Here is an 18,650-nt window from a genome sequence, read left to right as displayed (position 1 = left end):
ATCGCTGATGCTATGAGTGTTGTTGCTTATGTGGGGTCTCTTAATGAGCTTCATTTGTCCTGGTAGCATTCTCGTCGGGAGACTCGACGGCTTCAGTACACCCCTATGTGTACGGATGCTCAGCTACTTATTGTGGCTTGTCAACTGTCGCTCTCCGCATGGCAGTAGCTTCGTTTGTGATAGTCCCTTTGCGCTGTTATATTATTTTTTCGTGTGACTCGAATTGACGTGAAATGAGGCTTGACCTTTGTCGTTCGATTTAGAAAAACGAAGCATGAGGCGGGGACGCTGATATTGGCCGGCCGAAGGTAGTGGACAACGCAACAAACGTCGGAGGAACTTCGCAACTATGGGGATGGTAGGCCAACCGTGACCACTTGATGTCCTTTACTAACCGACGAGAAAAGGTAGTGCGATTCTGAAGCGGTCACCTTTTGTCCTGCTTTAGAGTACATAGGTCAGAAGCTTGTCTTTCTGCCGCATCAACTCTTGATCCTAAAGAAACCCTTTGCTCTGCCAAAAGCGCATTGATCCTCTATGAGGGGATGTGCCAACACTCCGCCCCCCGCTGTCGACCACTTTGGTTCGAATATGACAAGAAACAAATTTGTGAACTTAAGACGTTTTTGAAGATTGCCATCATAAGCCGTTTGTGAGCTAACTGATGATCTTTTATTTACCTATATGCAAGTTTTGACATGGTGCTGCTACATTTCTGCTGATACAACGATATAACTGTTCGCTGTAGTCAGCTCCTTGCTATCAATTGAACGAAGTGACGAAGCACGGATCCTTTTCATCCTCGTTGGCTGCTGGAAAATTCTCTATCGTTTTTTTGTGCCACTCGGTCGTAATGGGTTTCAGTGGTTGTTTGTTAGAAACGTTGGCAAAACGCTTCGTCATCGATATGTGTACGTTTGAGAGAGAGAAAAGTAAGCGTGTCGGACACGGGAATAAACAGTAAGGGTAGAGACGTACTAATGAGCAAATCCTGATCATATGAATGCCTGTAGAGACAAAAAGCGTTGCGATTAGTTACGAGACTGTTTCAGTTAATACTTCACATTTTGTAAGATGAAAAAGGCCAAGCAAGTTCATAGTCAAGCAGTGTTTCTCCCGTCAAGTCGCAAGCGCAGGAATAGGCCGCAGTCCGCCACTAATCGTAGACTTTTCTAAATTCTGCTCGCTCCGAAATCGGGGCAACTGGCTGACGTAAGGCTGGCCAAGAGGACTACCGCATACCAATGCTGTGCCGCACTTGTCCTTCTTTCAGACGTCAATCCCTTACGCTGCGGTATTTGCGTTTGAGATCGAGAGGGCCTAAGAGAAGAGCAAACAGGAAACGGAAGAATGAAGAGACTTTGCAAGTAGTGGGACGGCACCGGGCGGCCACGCCCAAACAAAGACGATTCACGGACTGAGAGGACTGAAGCTTAACGCAAATGCTACTACGATGCGCGCACGCCTTACGCTGTCGAAACGCTACCACCTTCACGAACGCTCCCATCTTCCCTTCCTGCTGCCATCTCCAATCTCGGAGGGTGTGTGCTGACCATCGATGCAGAGGGACATCCGGCATGATGATGGTGATAACACTAGCGTTCTATTCCGGGTAGTTTTCTTAACAACAGGGCCCTACGCATGCGCACGTGCTGCCCCAGAGACGTAATATCAGCAGAACTTAGAAGGTGGATCAAGTGTTCACTCTTTTCGGCTTAGGGAGCAACAGCTACAAATTGGAGGTCTGTTATTGCCAACACAAGGAGAAAGGCAGTAGGTGTTACTCTGCATGCCATGTTCAGGTAAATTTTTCTGGTAAGTGAAATCAATCTATAGTAGAATCATAATCAGTTACAGCTTTAAACCAATCCAAGTGTAATCTTAGACAAGATTGATTTTTGTTTTGTCCTTTCGTTAGTTATTTACGCGACGATTGCGATCAAGCGCATACACCCGTTTTTTTGTTACTTCACCGCTTACATATAGCCTCTATTTGAATAAAGTTGAAGTTAATAAAGAAGAAGCTGTTGAGACGATTTCTTTACTTAGACCTACTATATGAGTGAAGAGTTCGGTTAGCGACGATACACTGTTGAATGTTTCATTCAAAATGCCGATTACACAAATGTATTTGGATATTGCTTATTATACCAACAATGGATCCAACATAGCTGATTGATCTAGATAAGCGATAGCTGGGTTGTCTGATAATTTATGCATTAAATCGAAATTAACTATATCGCGAAGGCTTTTTAGTATCCTAGTAATAAGATTGCACTGCAAATCGAAATGCCTCTTACTTTCAGGTAGCAGCAGCAGCAGCAGCAGCTCTGACCATTGAACAGCCCTGCTAAAACTCCTGCCTTGGAGACTGCCTTCTTACCAAACGGTTATTCTGCCTGCCCACTCCCTAACTAGGGTAAGTTGTAAATTGAAACCCTTGTGCTAGTTCTTGGTTGCTTTGATGATGATAATGATGATAATCATGATGGTACTGCGATGCGGTCCGCGCTCAACTTCTCTTCTACCCACTCTCTGTTTGTAACTAGCTTTGCCTTAAACTCGCCGGCCTGTGTTTTTCCATGCCATCTCTTTACCACCTTAGCTGGCCCACAACAGCAAACGGCTCAGTAACATCCGCCCCCGCAAGCTATATCCCCCGGGGAACGCGGCATCGTCGGAGACAGTGACCGCAAGCACGGACCAGCGAGTGGTCCACAAGCGAACAGAAAGCGTCGACGCTGAAACATGCGAAGAGGAGTGGGAGAATGAACCGACCATCTTCCTTTGCATTGGCGGTAGAGCTGGTGGTTGCCCTCCTAAAGCAGCAGCCAGGCTCGTGCTGCAACCTTACCGACGAAGCGATCGACGAAGGAAGAAAGACTGATGTATGCTTCTCTTTACCTCATGCTCTGCTGTTGCCACTGTCTGTATAAGCAGGACTCGCCGTCCGTCTCCTGCACTATTTTCCTCCATCCAACAGCAGCTTACTGCAAGCGGAGAAGCCGGCAGCTGAAGGCGAAGCGGGGTTCCCAGCATTGCAGCGTTTCAGAAGAGTTCGTTGTAAAATTGCAATAGAATTTAAAGCGCTTCGTTAACTATTAGAGAGATATACCCCATCAGCCTCCTTACCCCACCCCCGTTCTTCTTTGCTGGTGAGTCACCCACGCTCATACCCCCTGGTCGAGACCGACTTCCCATGCCCCGACCGGAGAGAGGCCCCTCTGGGCAGGCACTACTGACTGCCTCAGACTACTGCACACCCCATCGTCCCGTCGTCGCTCCCCTTTCCCTCCCTCCCTCCCTCCCTCGGCTGGCCCAGGTTCCCCTTCGAGCTGCTGCTGTTTCCGGGATAGAACAAGGAGAATATCGGCCTCTTTGTGTCTCGGGGTGAGTGAGCAAGCGAGTCGAAGGAATCACTAGGGAGGTTGCTGCTGCTGCTACTTCGTCTAGTTGCTGCCACTGGCCTCGCCTCGCCTCTCAGGCTGCTCCTGGTAACTCCTCTGGGAAGAAGGGAGAAGACTACGATGACTGGCTGATGGCAAAGTGTGCCTGGAGTAAACTAGGGCTTACAGCGACCAGCGTTAGCCGCCCTTAACCAGGACGACACTAAGAGGGTGAAGGAAACCTGGGATCAGGCAGGGGCAAATGGAGGGACGGGAAACAGCAGCGAGTCGGTTGGTCGGTCCGTGCAATAGCGACCAGACCGGTCGAGCGTTCAGAGGATACTGGTGAGGCAGGCAAGCAGGCCAGTGTCGATCTCGGGTCGCGCTTCGATGGTGATGCTCTTTCTCTCGCGCGCTCTGTCAGTGGTGATGACGGTCGATATTCGCGCACCGCTGCTGCTGTTGCTGCCGCCGTCGCTTGTGTGTGATGACCGATGATGTCGTTGCGAGGACCACCAGCGCCAGCAGTACCAAAGCAATGTTGAGCGAGCACGACGACAACAGCAATGGCGACCGGTAACAAGCAGGAAATCCACGTACATTACATAATAATTTAATGATGACAACGAACCAAATCTCCACCCTAACTACGAAAACACTTCAACTATTGTATGTGAGCATGTTTACTTCACAGAAATGTTTTATATATTATTGCTTGATCACACAGCAATGCTTATATAGCCTCTAGCACTATTTTGTGCCATTTGTACTTTATACAGTGAGAGAATTAAAGTTAAATGTTTCCAATATAGGCACTTGATGCGAATACTTGTGGTCGTATGTGCACGTATCTTATTCACAGGTGGCAGAAATGAAGAATTAATAAAGAGCTTTTAATTTTAAAGTACGCTTCGTACGAATGTATGTCGTCATTGCATAAATGTGTCGAAGGTTGTTAGTAGACGTGTAAGCAGGCCAGCCTCATGCATCACCAAAGCAAGTATCCTCTAAAAGTGAAGTCGACATTTGCGAGCAAGCAAGCAGACAAAGATTGCCATTGAAAGAATACGTGCCCGCCAGGGTCGATCCAGAACCCGGGTGCACATGATGCCCGAAAAGAATCTATGCGCTAAATCTAGAAGTGTGTACGTTTAGAAAAAGGAGGAACAGTTAGACCTCGACGAATTAAACCTTCTTAGTAGCGTCTCTTTGCCCAAACGCGACCAAGGGAATGGCGGGTTTGAATACTGAACGCTATGATTGTGCTTACAGGGTTCTTCTCGTTGGGGTCGAGTGGAGATTTAGAAAGTGTTGCGTCGTCGCGCTGCCCTCCTGACAGCCTGAAAAAAGCCTTTGCTCACCAACGCGCCTCGTCGAGTGGATCAGAAAATCGACTAAAGCGAGTGTCTTGCCTGCGTGCAACCGCTTGGAGAAACATGTAGAAATGTGATGCAGAAGAAAAGCAAGAAAGCGCTTGAGGGAGTAGCACGATCGGTGGCAATACCACGGGCCCGATAGCCCTTCTAGCGGATGAGCATCGTTTTTTAAATCGGCCACCAGTTGGATTTTCGTAGAACCGATCCTTGGAACGCCATCTTCCCCATCTCAGGCTTTGCGGGCTACAGGAGTATCAAAGCTGCCGGCCTCGTTCGGCAGATGCTCATTTCATCATATGTCTGTCGGCCGATCGGTTGGGTGGTTCGCTGGCTCGGTAGTTGATTCTTTGCTGTACTCATCACAGGAATGGCGGCCATCAACAGGCAGAGAAAAGGTAACTCACCAGCTGTTTTAACTACTATGCGCCTGCTAAGGTGGTTCATTGTTCGGTGCCGAAGAAGCACCGATGCTCTGCTACGACGATGAGGCTGTCTTTAATGGTCGAATCAGAATAAACCTATGTTCTCATGTGAAGGCATCTTGTTGGTCGAAACAAAATCTAAAGTAAAGCAAAGGTTCAGAAGAAGTCTCGCAAATCGGCTTCCTACGATGTCGTAGGTGTGTAGGCTCCTTCTTCGGCACAGATATCAGAGGGGGCGGAGGTTGAGTATCCAGTAGTCTGTACTCTACGGTAACAACTATCAAAGACGGGAGGGAAGTAGCGAGAAAGCTATAGGCCGCTGTATCAGACCGGGCCCGAACCACAGGCGGCAGGTCCGCACTGTAGTTCGTGGAAAAACAGGAGGGGCGTCTTTAAATTGGCGGCCGCAGGCAAATCCGGAGAGTTGAAGGTATCTGCGTAGCTCTTTTAAGACAGTCACTGTGAATTCCTGAGTGGCTTTTGCTCCTGGCTGTTGAAAGGCTGGAGGGAAACCGCCAAAGTACGAGAACAAATCCTGCTTGTTCCCGCTTCCCATCAGCAATACCCAAGCACCTGTGAGCTTAGCGGAAACTATAGTCGCGAATCTCAGTCGTATCGATTACCTCGTCGAGAGAACTAACCCAAAAAAAAAAAGAAAGACTACACCATTGCGAAAAGAAGACTGGCTAGGATCATCGTATTTCGATCCGCGGATGTTGAAAGTGGGCGGTTACCTAATGGAATTTGAGGTAGTGAGAGGTTAATGGCAGTTTCACGGGATGTTGATTTTCATTGTTGCGCATAGCCGCGTTTCAACAAGCGATTTCCCGTAGCGTTTAGTTTTTGCCTGTCGACCGTTCGTGTGTAATTATTCAAGGAGCAGCGGCAGTCTTCATACCTTTTTTTTGATTTTTTGTAGTCCCAATTCCAAACCCTTTGGAGGGTTACTAAGATCCAGGGCGGTCGGAGGGGACATCGGTCATTCAAGTAGTTGTCTTTACCAGCCACAGCATGCTAGACGGTTTCAGCCTGTCCCTTGAGAGGCTTCGACGACCTATCGTCGTAATACAATGTTGAATCGTATGCATGACAAGACATTTGTTTGCGCCTCGTAGTTCGAATGACGAGCTTGCAGAGACTGGATATTGATCGCGAAATTAGGGCAGATTATACACGTTGCATGTGTTCAGTACGATTGTCTTCATCTTAAACTGGCGGCACATAATTTTCCTTTGTTGTTTTGCTTTCAACCAGCAAGTGTGATATAAAACCCAGCGCGAACGAAGCTAACAGATATGCAATTTATAATTACTCGATAGATTAAAAAAAAAAAATTGGCGTTTTGCCTGTTCTACCGATTTTCTGACGTGGTAGAGGAGCTAATACCGCTGGCCTTAACCAGGAAATATCACCGGGATATAGTGATCCAGGGACATGCACACGCATGCCCAATGATAATTGATTAGGCCAGAAGTGTTTAAAGGAACTCATGTGACGAGCGGCATCCTTCTAAGTTGAGGCTACCAGCTGTAATGGAGTGCATGGAAAAATAACAAGTATATTGTGAGTACAAATGCATATCAATGTAATGTCACGAAGAACTGAAAAAGTTTCATTTTATACTACTTCCCGTTCAAGTGTAACATCGATTCACTTCATTAATTCTATACCGAATAAGACGGTCTGCCAAGACCGCTATAGGTACACCGCATATGGGCTGTTGTCTTCTTGAGACAATGCTTTTTGCAATGCATGGCTCGCTTAAGGATTACATTTGGATAGAAAGAGGGTGACTGGGGAAATTGCTGCGGTTCAGCGGTTAGATGGGCTTCCGGGGCGGCCTCGTGTTCGGTGCGGTTTGGCAGGAACAGGGTGGTGTGGCGTCTGCAGTGGCTAGCCGGCTGGATTTGCGGCCAGTAGCGATGGCAAAAGGGGAAAAAGGGGTGTACTCTCGACTGTTGGAGGTGCCTGTGGCCACCCAGACTGATGGAAAAGGAGGCAACGAAGGTACGGGATATGGGGCATACCATCTGAATGACCGCGGGCCAGCTGCTGCCCACCAACCCAAGACCAGCGTCATTCTACCGTCAGCTCTTCGCTTGGCCTCGACAGCTTCTTCGTTCATTCCTAAACTATTCTTTCATCTCTCTCTATCTCTCTATCACAGCCACTCACTGTCTAACCCTAACCTACCAGCTTTTCCAGAACCTATTCTCCGTTTGCAATGTAACTCCCACGAGGTAAAAAGGATCTGTTGGCTGTTAAGGCCAGTCTGGGGACAGACCGGAACTAGCTAGCTTTGACTAGGTTCTATTGACAGCGAGGTGGTAGTCGCATGCTGTAGAATAGTAAAGACCTACTTTTAAAATGGCCAACATTCCCTCCATATTCTACGCCGTCCGGTCTATCTTAGTGGCGCCTTTAAATGGGTTGGAATTGGGATTGTACAGAAATGCAAAAGGAGTATGAAAGCTACTGCTGTTTATTGAATAATTACGCACGAACAGTCGACAGGCGAAAACAAGAAACAGCGTCGTTGAGGGAAGAGAACACGGCCACGGGGCGGAAGTAAGCTAGCAGCGTACGGCACCAGAATTTGAGCATGAAATTTGAACATGAGGTAGCGCTAAAAAGGAAACAGCAGTTCTACCACAGCAGCATGCATGGTACAAACGTGTTTTTCTTATAGCGAAACAACAGCTGACTAGTTCGAAACTTCCTCCTTTTACTCATCATTGTCAGCGGCCAGTAAGCGATTTTTCCTATTACCTAGATATATATCGATATTGCAGCAGTTCCGTGAGAATAAAGTAATGTGGAAGGTAGGGGAAATGTATACATACACCTTAATACACACTAACCTGTAAATGTAAATTTTGTCTTCAGGCAGAAGACGACTATTTTCTGCTGTCTAGCAGCTAGTAATGTGGGCGCCGGTGCTAGTGGTACAATTTTTTTTTCAGTATTACTACCTCCCGCCCGTGGCGAAGCCGCTACTGCTGCCCCCTATTTTCTGCCTCTGTATGTACATCATTCTGTGGGTCTTCATGTGGGTGGGGTAGTAATCGGCTCGGAGGGGTGAATGATATGGTGATCTGATTAGGGGTTCGCGCGTTGTAGCGCAGCGATGCGGTACACAGGGCTGAGAGGGAAGAAGGAAAGAGGTCGGAAGAGCCTTGCAAGAGAAACCGGACAAGAGGTAGATTTGAGTTTAAAATGGACAGCTGCTGTCGCCGTCTTTCTTCGAACCACGACTAGGTAGTGGCCAGTGGTAGTAGTCCGGGATTCGGATATCCGCGCATCTGAGTTAGCGGAGAGCAGAGCAGTGGACAGATGGACGCTAGCCACCCACCAGGAGAGAAATCGGCTATGGGAGCGAGGGCACGCCGCGCGGACACACAGAGAAGAACGAATATACTCTCTGCCCCCGGTAGAGCGGCGGGGATGTGGGAACGGCCAGCGAGAAGCGGGGGCCTACTGTTAGGAGGGTTAAGTTAGGCTACTGCTGATTCTGCTAGGTGGATGCTGCCTAGCAAATGTATAGCGGTTGGATGCATGCGATTTGGACTGCCTACGCTTAGCACTGCTCGACGAAACTGTGTGCTCAATAAAACTCGCCTGTCGGCGGTTGGCTGTGTGCTGACGAATAAACGTATACTTGTTGTGGGACCACCAACATAGTGAGAGGGGCAAGGGGCATAGAATACAGGAAGAGCACTGCACCTCGCGAATGCCTTTCGCTCGTAGTTTCCCTTTCAGCCCCCGGTATTCGTGTACAACCTGGGGCTGCAAGCGAGTGTAGGGTCCCGCAAGGAGTTACCGCAGTGGTGGCTTCTGTCAGTAGTAGCGGTAGTCGTATAGGGATGATCCCGACAGCGCCAGACCCCCAAACCCCATCGCGTAACGTACCTTCGTCGTCACTGCAGCCTCAACTAACTAAAACAAATGCGTTCTCGCTTTGTCCATATACCGCGCGCCAGCGGTGGCTCACACCGGGCAAGTGAACCGGCTGCAAATTTAGACGTTACGTTTTAAATGTGACTGTGTGCCAACAACGAAGAAGCGCCCTTCTAGCAGCGTCTGCCGTGCAACCCCCTGGTCGTATATGTAACTATTTCAACCTGCCTGGATAACATGCAAGCAAGCTTACCATTAGCGGGAAAGGATCGTGCCTTCGGCAGTACCGTGCATATTGCACTACAGAATGCTGGAGTGCCTTCCTGACCGCGCCTTATTCGTCGCAGATGCTAGCTGCTTCTTAACTGCCGCATGTCTGTCTTCCGGCATCAGCTTGTTTGATGCTTAACAATTGTACAGATGCGTGTGTTCGACTTGAACCAGGAACTAATCTAACTAATCAGAAGTCAACGATCCTTAGTCTTTCTACTCAGTTTGTTATGCCTGAACCAAAATCGCTGTGTGACATGCGTGGCAATATAGAAATTTACTGCTGGAAGTTTAACTTTTTGAGTTTGTCCTCTTAACTGAATTGGTAAGTAAGACCTCTTCTAACAATGTTGGTGATATTGTGATTGTATTATCTAAAACAAGTCTTCACACTTAACAATGCCAGTCGAGTGATCTGCGATAGCCCATCAAACGGTTAACGAGACATAGATATTAAATTTATGATAACTTATATTAGGGAGAGCGCGATGACACAGAGTCCTTGTACTAAGATATATTCCGGAAAGGCTAGCACACCAACTACATCATATGACGTCCCTGGCTATTGCACACGAATCAGGTCAAAGATCCGTGAAAAGCACTCCACAGGTCCAATCCTACTTAATTAGCTAACACGTTTGATTATCGATTAAAAAAGCTATCGATGCTATGCTATATATGCTTTTCATTACAATAGTGGCTCTTGCATAGACCTCGTTCTATAAATTAGTTGTCATTTTGAGTCGTCCCGTTTATACGTCCTACTGGTCCTATTAACCACGTGATCTGTATACCTTAAGTGGATTTTCTCACATGTCTCATTTTCGACGAACGTGTATTGTCACCGCTTTTGGCCTGCTGCATCTAACGAAACATAGCATCAGATCCCACCCACATTCGATACTGCCTGCTTGTTTCTCTCTCTACTTTTAATCTCTCCCAATGATCTGTGTTTTTCTCGCTCCCTGAGTACATCTATCAAGTGTAAGTCTTGTGGGCGGGAGCTACACTACCGGTGCGACTTGGGTCACCATCGTTCTCCCTGGCCATCGTATAATTGGTCATATAACAGTCATAAAATGGTCATAAAATCTTGAGTGGCCCCGTGACGACTACGCTGCTGGTTCTCTTGTCTTAGGCTATACTAGGTTAGGCGGTAGTGTCCGGCGACTCAAAGAAGAGCACAAAAGTAGCACAAGGCTCTCCCTAGCTATCGTACTGCTATTGACGCTGAGTGGTTCTGCGGTAAAGCCCTTCCCCTTTAGCGTAGCCGCATTCCGCTACTATAAAGTTATCATATAAAACACTACCGTCTGCTTGGGCACGCAAGAGGACAGTACACGGCCAAAAGACAGCTTGTTTGTACATAAAGAAAATACACTCGAACGTACACATAATGTCCTTTGATAATAGGTTACAAAAGATTGTTGGTGATAAAGAGAAAGAGTTCGAAAGTGTTTCGCGCTGCGTTTTTTTAACTGGATTTGTCGAGCTCATCATTAGACACCGTGCCAACGCGGTAAAATCCGCGTTGGTACGGTGTCTAATGCTGCGTTTCCCGTGTGCAAGAATTGCTTATCCTTTGGGTTCTATAACACACATAGACACACTTCTGTACACCGACACCAGGCTGGGGTCCACTAATTGATATATGAACGAGCGAATTGATAGGTGGCGGAAACCGGAGTTCAAGGTGGATGGGTTCAGTAGTTGTGTGTGGGTGGTGGCCGACCGCGCTCGACCGTTCACAGTCCGCCCTGCTTCCACTATTACCTACAGCGGAAGCGAAAAACCTAAACACCACGAGCACCTAAAGACCCCAGAATCTAAGCACCCCCTTCAGTTCCCCTCTGTTCCCTCCCTTGTCTTTCCCCGTCGTTGCCCGGCGCGAAGGAGAACTCGCTGCGTGAAATGATTAATGGACCGCCTCATCAATGCGACACACGGGAGGCAGAATTGATGCGAGGCAGCGGAAAACGGCGAACGGACCAGGTTCGAGTTTGAGGGCATCAAAAAAGTAACACAATATTGGCTACGTAGTCATTATATTTGATTTTTCAAATTTTTAACCGGGTGTTAGAAAGTATTAGGGCTGTAAAAGTGATATGTCAGTCTTTCTGTATTTTCTCTCTGTGTGTTGTTTTTGTATGTGCTGCTTCCATAAGACGCTCATTGGCTTAATGTTATTCCGCTTATGAAGTATGTTTTATTAGGTAAAATTATGAATAGTCAAGCACTGTTTGATTGGTGACAAATGTGTGTGACGACCAACGCCCCGCCTTTTGCATAGCTAATTCGTTCCGCACATAGCGGTAATTAATGTTTAATGACGCAACTTTAAATTCACTACATTTAATGTAATCTGTTAGATAACAATTTAACGAAGGCTTCCATGCATTCAACTCAATTCATTATGGCACTAGTAAACTTCTCAGAAGTTTTTTTCCCCTCGCTGACCTCTTTCTCACTTGGCGTTAGCTAATGCTGTTTCTATGAAAGAAAAAAAAACACCATTACCAGTGTTGTTTTTTTTTTAATTGTTCATTACCTTTGAGACTTGAACAACGATCATCAGTGATGTTGTCACATAATCTTTTGTTTAAATAAAATTAAAGCTTCCTTAGGAAATGCATGTTTGTACAATAAACTGCTGTTATCTAACTAGAGTTTGGCTTTCTAGTTAGAGGGAAAATTTCACCGTATAATATTTACAACTGTTTCAACGAAATCGGCTGTTGGTTTTTTTTTCTAAAGAAAGTCTCACGGTAAAGTTTGCGTATAGTACAGGTGGTACCTTTTTTTTGATGTGTTTTTAATTATTATATTTTTAATGATTGTTTTTGGATTTAGCAAACCCATAGACTGGTGGTCCTCTAGCTAATAGGAAGCAACAATTTAGACACTGAAAGGTTCGACTGAACTGTTCGAGATATCGACTGAACGATTACTAACACCTTGAACCATTGGATTTAGAAGATCACTTTGAAATAGTAAGAAAATAAACAAGAAGAGTCTCTTCATATAGGAGTTAATGTTACTTTAGTTTATCCATGGTACCATTTTTGGTACAACATTCTATTTAACGCATGATACTGCAGTGAGGGCTTGTTTCTTTGCTGTACATCGTCGTATACAGGATCATGGTCTGCCACTGCTGCTAGATTTATGTCCGTACGTCAAACTCGAGGGTACATGGCTAATCCGTGTCTTCCTTCAGTGGCCACTGTCTACAGCGAATCTAACTCGAAATGGTAGCAGCGCTACTCTATATATATATATATATATATATATATATTCGCGTAAATTTTCACAATGAACCCACTTTACTCGATGCCCTTTGATGGTGCTCGTCATGCACTCACGCCCACTTCGGGCTCGAGCCTGTCAGGTGTTCACCTCCGCAAGCTTACGTCGGTGGTAGCAGTACGGGTATATTGGATTGCTGGTACACTGGCCGATACCGTTCAAGACGGTTTCGGAGTCTATTCGCTCGCATTGATTTGGAGCAGCACTTCACGAGCAGTTATCTGTCCAAAAATCATATAGACAAGGATTTCCCTGCTATACCTGCCTGCATAACCTTGTCAAGGCCGGCAACTGTTACCACTGAAGCTCTTACCCACAGAAAGTACATATTAAGGACTTCTTCTTGGTGCACTGCAGCCGCAGTAACATGTAGTCTCGTAGAAAAAATCGTGAATCTACTGAAGTGGTCCAATTCATTTTCGACTTGTCCTTGCAAAATTGCTTTCGAGCAAAATGCGCTCGCGATGCAATCGTTGGTCTTAAGGAATTTGCTGTCTTTCTTTATTTTCACGGGAATAGTTCAGATATCAGTATATCCTGTGCTTTATCCTGCGATGACGTACCGTATTCTCAAGACAAAGTAGTATCAATGTTCTCTTGATGCGCCAGCTGCCGTGCGATTTTTGGCCGTCGGTTTTGTGATGGTTTCGGATGTTACCGGTCGGAGTGGACGTCCGCTGGATTTCAGATGTTGAGCAAAACACACCCGCGGGGGCAAACGCGGACGGCCATACGGTGGTGGCCCGTCCTCCGCGCGGATATTGCCAAGGGGCCGGGTCTGCATAATGCTCGGAGGAGGGCCCCGGAGCAACTATCTTGACTCCCCCGGCCATCAAGCTTGGTGCGTTAGACATTAGATTTGATACTCGGAGGGAGCTGATGTGGATACTAACACAGGTACTATCAGCTAGGTACTAACGAGTGAACAAATCTTTTGTATAACGCTGACTGAGTTCATCGTGATTAATGATCTGGTTATGGAGAGCGGGTACCATCAGTAGGAGAGAAATGCTGACTGTATTTTTAACCAGTATTCATAATTGAAAACAAGAAATATTCAAAACAACATTTGCAAGTGCACAACTCCTGCATAAATTAGGGGGAGTCACGTTCGGGGGGTCGGAGAGGGTCGTCAGTAGCAATATATCAATACGACCTTAAAATATATGCCTATAGCACATAAATGCGAAAATAACTATGCCTGTATGCGTCTCACGAAGGGTCTCTGCTTTCGGGTGCCGTGTCTCTTTACGGTGCCGTTGGGTTTTGTTCATTGTTAGTTTACATCGTACAGTTAGGTTATCACAAGGGAGTGTTGACACTTGTATTTCCTGGTTTGCCCTTTACCACACACACACACACACCCACCCACACTGACATGTGTTACAGGTTACATTCCATAGTGCTATTACGTACCTGTCTCAGCTTGCTGGATTGTCTGTCCTCTTGACCCCCCCCCAACACACAGAACCTCACCGATCACTATCTTTGTAGCACTATACGTTTTGTCCACTGATATTTCACCGATGAATCTTTTTTCACTAGTACTATAACTACACTGACAATAATGCTAATAACAACTAATAGGTGTTTTGTAGCCTCGTCGTTTGTCGTTACCACCTGTTCACCGGTACGTGTCACGTCGGCGATGACTCCATGCAGCTGTTATTATTCGTCCGTCGAAGCGTCCGTCACACGCGCTGTTTCCCATACACATGCACCGTCGAGGGCGTTTGCCAGAGCGCTCTGGGTCGTCCTTGTCTCACTGGCTGTCACTTTTCGGCGGTTGTCGATGCTGCCGTCGACCAAATCTGTTGCATACACTCACTGCTAAAGCTTGTGGGCGGTGGGCTCCATACAACGGATGCAACTGTTTTGCTAGAGTATACGATATTACTACGCATTGACTAACTCGTTGTGCTGTCGTCGTTTTCGACTTGCGCTTTCGCTATAGGCTTTGCAAGATCCGATCAGACGGCGTTCTCTCCGGTCAGTGGCGCGGGCCCGAATGAGCGCTCTCGTTCCTGGTCGTCGGCGGCTCCTGAACCTTAGACGACCAGGGCCATCCTCCTGAGGCGCAGGGGCGGAGCCTCGCTCATGACGTCACCAATTAGACTCCCCCCATCCTGCGATCTCTCCTCCACTCTCGCTCGGCGGCTTTAGCCGTCTTGTTGGTTCCCTCTGTATATACCACCGTTCTCATGTGTTCCCGCGGCCTCTCCCCCTCTCCCTCTCTCTCTCTCTCTCTCTCTCTCTCTCTGTTTCTCTCGCAACTCCCACTACCAGCCGGCCAGATATCCTGCGTGGCGGTATAGTGGCGTTGTGTGTGCGCGGTCCATGTCTTGCCGTGAGCTCTCCATGTGAAAGCGCTCTTTCTGCTGCACCGCGGGCTCTGACTTGCACAGGAGCGAAGTTTCCTCGCACACAGTGCACCAAGTCGGCAAGCGGAAAGCACCGCAAGTACAAGCAGGCGGTGGCAGTAGAAGCAGCAGCAGCAACAACGCAATCATTACCACCGGACCGTACAACCGAGCACATTTCACTGCCGCAGCGTGCGGAGTGAGATCAGCAACCGGCCTGATCTGTTGCGGCATTGGCGCCGTGAGCTCATGTTATTGTTGTTGTTGATGTAGATGCTGTTAACATCGTCGCTTCGTTGTTATCGTTGTTCTTGCCTACGTAGTTGCACCACGCTAATGCCACTGATACTTATTTCATTGCTACTGTACGTATATTCAGCTCTTGCTGCTATTGTCCTGCTCCAGACGACGCAGCTGTCGGTTAGTGAAAGAAGAACTACTTCATTCGAAGGCGTCAATGAACGAGGCCATCGTGCAACCCGATGTGTCGTTTAAATTCGGGGTCGGCGGGCAGCCCTAAATGTTCGCCTAAATGTCGGGTGCGTGTCCGAAATCTGCAGAATCCTGCTGGACGACAGTAAGGTCGTGATGGTGCTATTTCAGAGAGCCTTGTCGTCTCCGTCGGCGGAGCCGGCGGAAAGCCGCCGCGCCTGGTTGGGGCACATTGAAGCAGGGGGTAGTTGGGCCAACGTGCTGCTTGTTACTTAGCTTGTTTAGAGTAGAGAGAAAGTAAGACAGAGGGCAGAACTGTCGACACAGTGCCAAGGACACGTGCACCTCGGCGAAAAAGAAGATTAATGAAGTTTTGATCCGGCATCATACGAGAAGGAGTAGACATGAGGGTGCCAAGGAAGGCCAATGCTGAAGGCAGACGGAAGAAAACAGTCAGAGGTTGCTGAGAAGCGAATAGAAGAATCTTTCGGTTCGCTAGAATCTACAATAGCTGTCTGTCTAAAATCTTTAGTTTCAACAGGCTTGTCCAACGACGCTAGGCATACGATCGCTCCCGGGTTCAAAGAGGAAAACGGAAAAGCCAGAAAAGAAAACGAGACGAGTTAGGTTACAGTAGACTAAGAAGGCGCTAACCCGGATAGCTAGACCCAGACGCATACTCTAAACGTCACAAACACACACACGCACAGACACACAAATATATAATGTAATGTTAAGACTATCGACTATCTAATGCTCGGTGTGCGTTAGATTCAATTAGCATGTGCCTAGTTCCAGAAAAAGAGATCTAATGAGATTAATTTTCTTAATTGATAACGCCTTTACTGTCGTGCTTGTTCCCGGTTCAAGAAAACGATACTTTCCCATGATCATTTTTCGTTTTGCGACAGCAGCGATATTGAAAGCTAGCATGTCTGCCAGTTATCGTGTCGCACCAATCGACGCTCGACTATATAATAGTACATCCGTCCTTTCAACGACCATTTGCTCGCTTTACCGACAAGTCTGGCTGCTGTTGCGCTGACGACGGCGACCGCATTTGCTGCCGCGCCGGCGTTGGCCCTCCTCGAGCAGGATAGCCTCGCCCCTGCTGCCTCTCTCTATCCTAAATATGTTAAGCAGCAGTCATAGATGAAACGTATTCGTCTCCGCGCCAACCGCGATATCCCCCCATATCCTCGATCCAGCGCCGCCGACTCCCTGCAGACTCATTGCCCCTTCTTCAGCCTACCCCGTAACAGCACCTATGGCGCTGTGGCGTGCTTTAGCGCCCACAGCCACACTCGACTGTGGCCAATAGCTCGGGCGGGTCGCAGCCACGTGCGCCCGATGGCTCCGCCCCGTCAATATTGGCGCCAAAATTCAAACAGTGCGCATGGGGGGGGCCGGTGCCGGTGGGCGCCCGCTAGTGCTCACAATGAGTAGGAAGAACTACCTAGTAGCTTTGTCGGGATAACAGCGAGTGAGGGTCGGAGCACTTGGGATCTGGCTGGGTACAAGCAGCATTTTTTGCATGCGACGGCTGTGCCGTGCACTGCTACCGTTGTTGAGACGAAGAGAGGCCCTCCGTGAGCTACGGAGCCGCGGCAGATCTGAGAGCAGGCAGTGGCCTGCTCTCTTGCAGCAGACTGAAGCCTGCTTGCCTGCTGAACTGGCAGCGAGACTCTGAGCAAGAGTCGTAAAAGAAACTCGGCACTCTCTCAAAGCACAGGAGCACAGCCTCGAACCAAATACCCAAACGAGACGTGAGGGCGGATGGGTGAGGGCGTCAGCTCAAAAGAGGTCGCGGCGAGTTTTTCTGCCTCTGAACTGCGCACATTGCATTGGGCGCAATACTGACACCTTGGAAATTTTTCGACAGAATGCGTTCAGTTGTTGATGAATGTATTATGATACGTTTTGGTAAAGAGAATCACGGTACGTCCGAAATGGCTGGGGGAGATTATCTTACTTATGCGCTGTACACTCGGCGTAGAAAACTCGAACACTCGTTATCTTGCAGTTAAATAACGTTAACTAAAACAAAGTAATTCCTAATGAGGTCCTTAGACACTTAAACTTGATTAAAAAGAAATCGAGTTTTCTTATTCCGATATGATCTTGGTGCCAATAATTTTCCTTCTGCTTTGCTAATGCTTTCTGTATGGTAGCAAGTTTTTATATATCAATAGTAATTATTGTATCTAAGTGAGTTTCAGAGGCCTTGTCCTTTGGAATTTTTACTCGACTTTATCGATACGTGCATTTTTTCCAAAGTTGCCTTTTTAGCTTAGAAAGTTCCGTTAAGACGAGTACATCAAGTATCGTAAAAATTATCTTACTAATGAGATAAGCTTACTCTTCCTATTTGTGTATTTAATAAAGTTACCAATCCTTTAAAAATATCTCATTTTTATTATTTGTCATGGAACATTTTTGGTGGCATAACACAAAGGGGCTGTATGCGTACAGGGCGCAATAGCAGTGTCATAAAGCAATTTTATCGTTGTCTGAAGGGAATGTCTGTTAACGAATACAAATGCTGCAGTCGGCCTTTATTTTTTTCTGTATTAACCTTTAGGGCATTTTTATATTATCATTGCTTGACTTACATACAAATATTGAGATGAACCGTAGCCGTAACGAGGTTTTCCCTGTGTTACTGTGTTCAATCTGTATATGAGCTTAAGGCCCCTCTGTCCCGAGTTTTATAATCAATATCACCATTTGAATTCCATAAAACGGCTAGGTCCCAGCACGAAACGAAATGTGTTTACACTCCGATTCGAACCGAGACCTCCAAGATCCCTGTGCTTGCCTTCTACTAGTTTTCGAAGCCTGCCGTAAATTTACCGATAGCCAGCTACGACAATAACAATAAAAAGCGAGAATTCTACCAATGGTATTTAGTCTGTTAACAAAAATTAGACTTGTTTAACACTGAAGTTGCAAAAACTCTCGTAAATCATAATGTTGGCTCGATCCATCCTGTTACTTTGTCGTAAAGTAAGATCAGCGATGAACCCTGATTTTGGTCTTATTAGACTGATGTTTTCGAACGAGCTTTTCTATGGCTATTATTAACATTGCAAAAATACTATAAGTAATGTATGTGTAAGGATGAACAGTCCTGCTTGATGTTTGATTCGTTGTATCTCATTGGTAGTCCAATAGATAGTGAAAATTTAGATTTAAGATACG

The 18,650-nt window shown here is 46.9% G+C and overlaps 1 long non-coding RNA gene across 1 annotated transcript; it reads left to right on the top strand.

Moving 5' to 3' along the window:
- Positions 1 to 275: 275 nt before the first annotated feature.
- Positions 276 to 5,842, top strand: LOC111269502 (uncharacterized). The gene is made up of 3 exons (XR_002685796.2): positions 276 to 1,815; positions 2,307 to 2,419; positions 4,659 to 5,842. It is a non-coding gene; the product is annotated as an uncharacterized LOC111269502 (long non-coding RNA).
- Positions 5,843 to 18,650: the final 12,808 nt, after the last annotated feature.

The sequence above is a fragment of the Varroa jacobsoni genome, unplaced genomic scaffold (assembly GCF_002532875.2).
Source record: "Varroa jacobsoni isolate VJ856 unplaced genomic scaffold, vjacob_1.0 scaffold_1389, whole genome shotgun sequence".
Classification (NCBI taxonomy): domain Eukaryota; kingdom Metazoa; phylum Arthropoda; class Arachnida; order Mesostigmata; family Varroidae; genus Varroa; species Varroa jacobsoni.
Note: the sequence above shows the minus strand (reverse complement) of the source record. Positions and strands in the feature narration are given on the sequence as shown.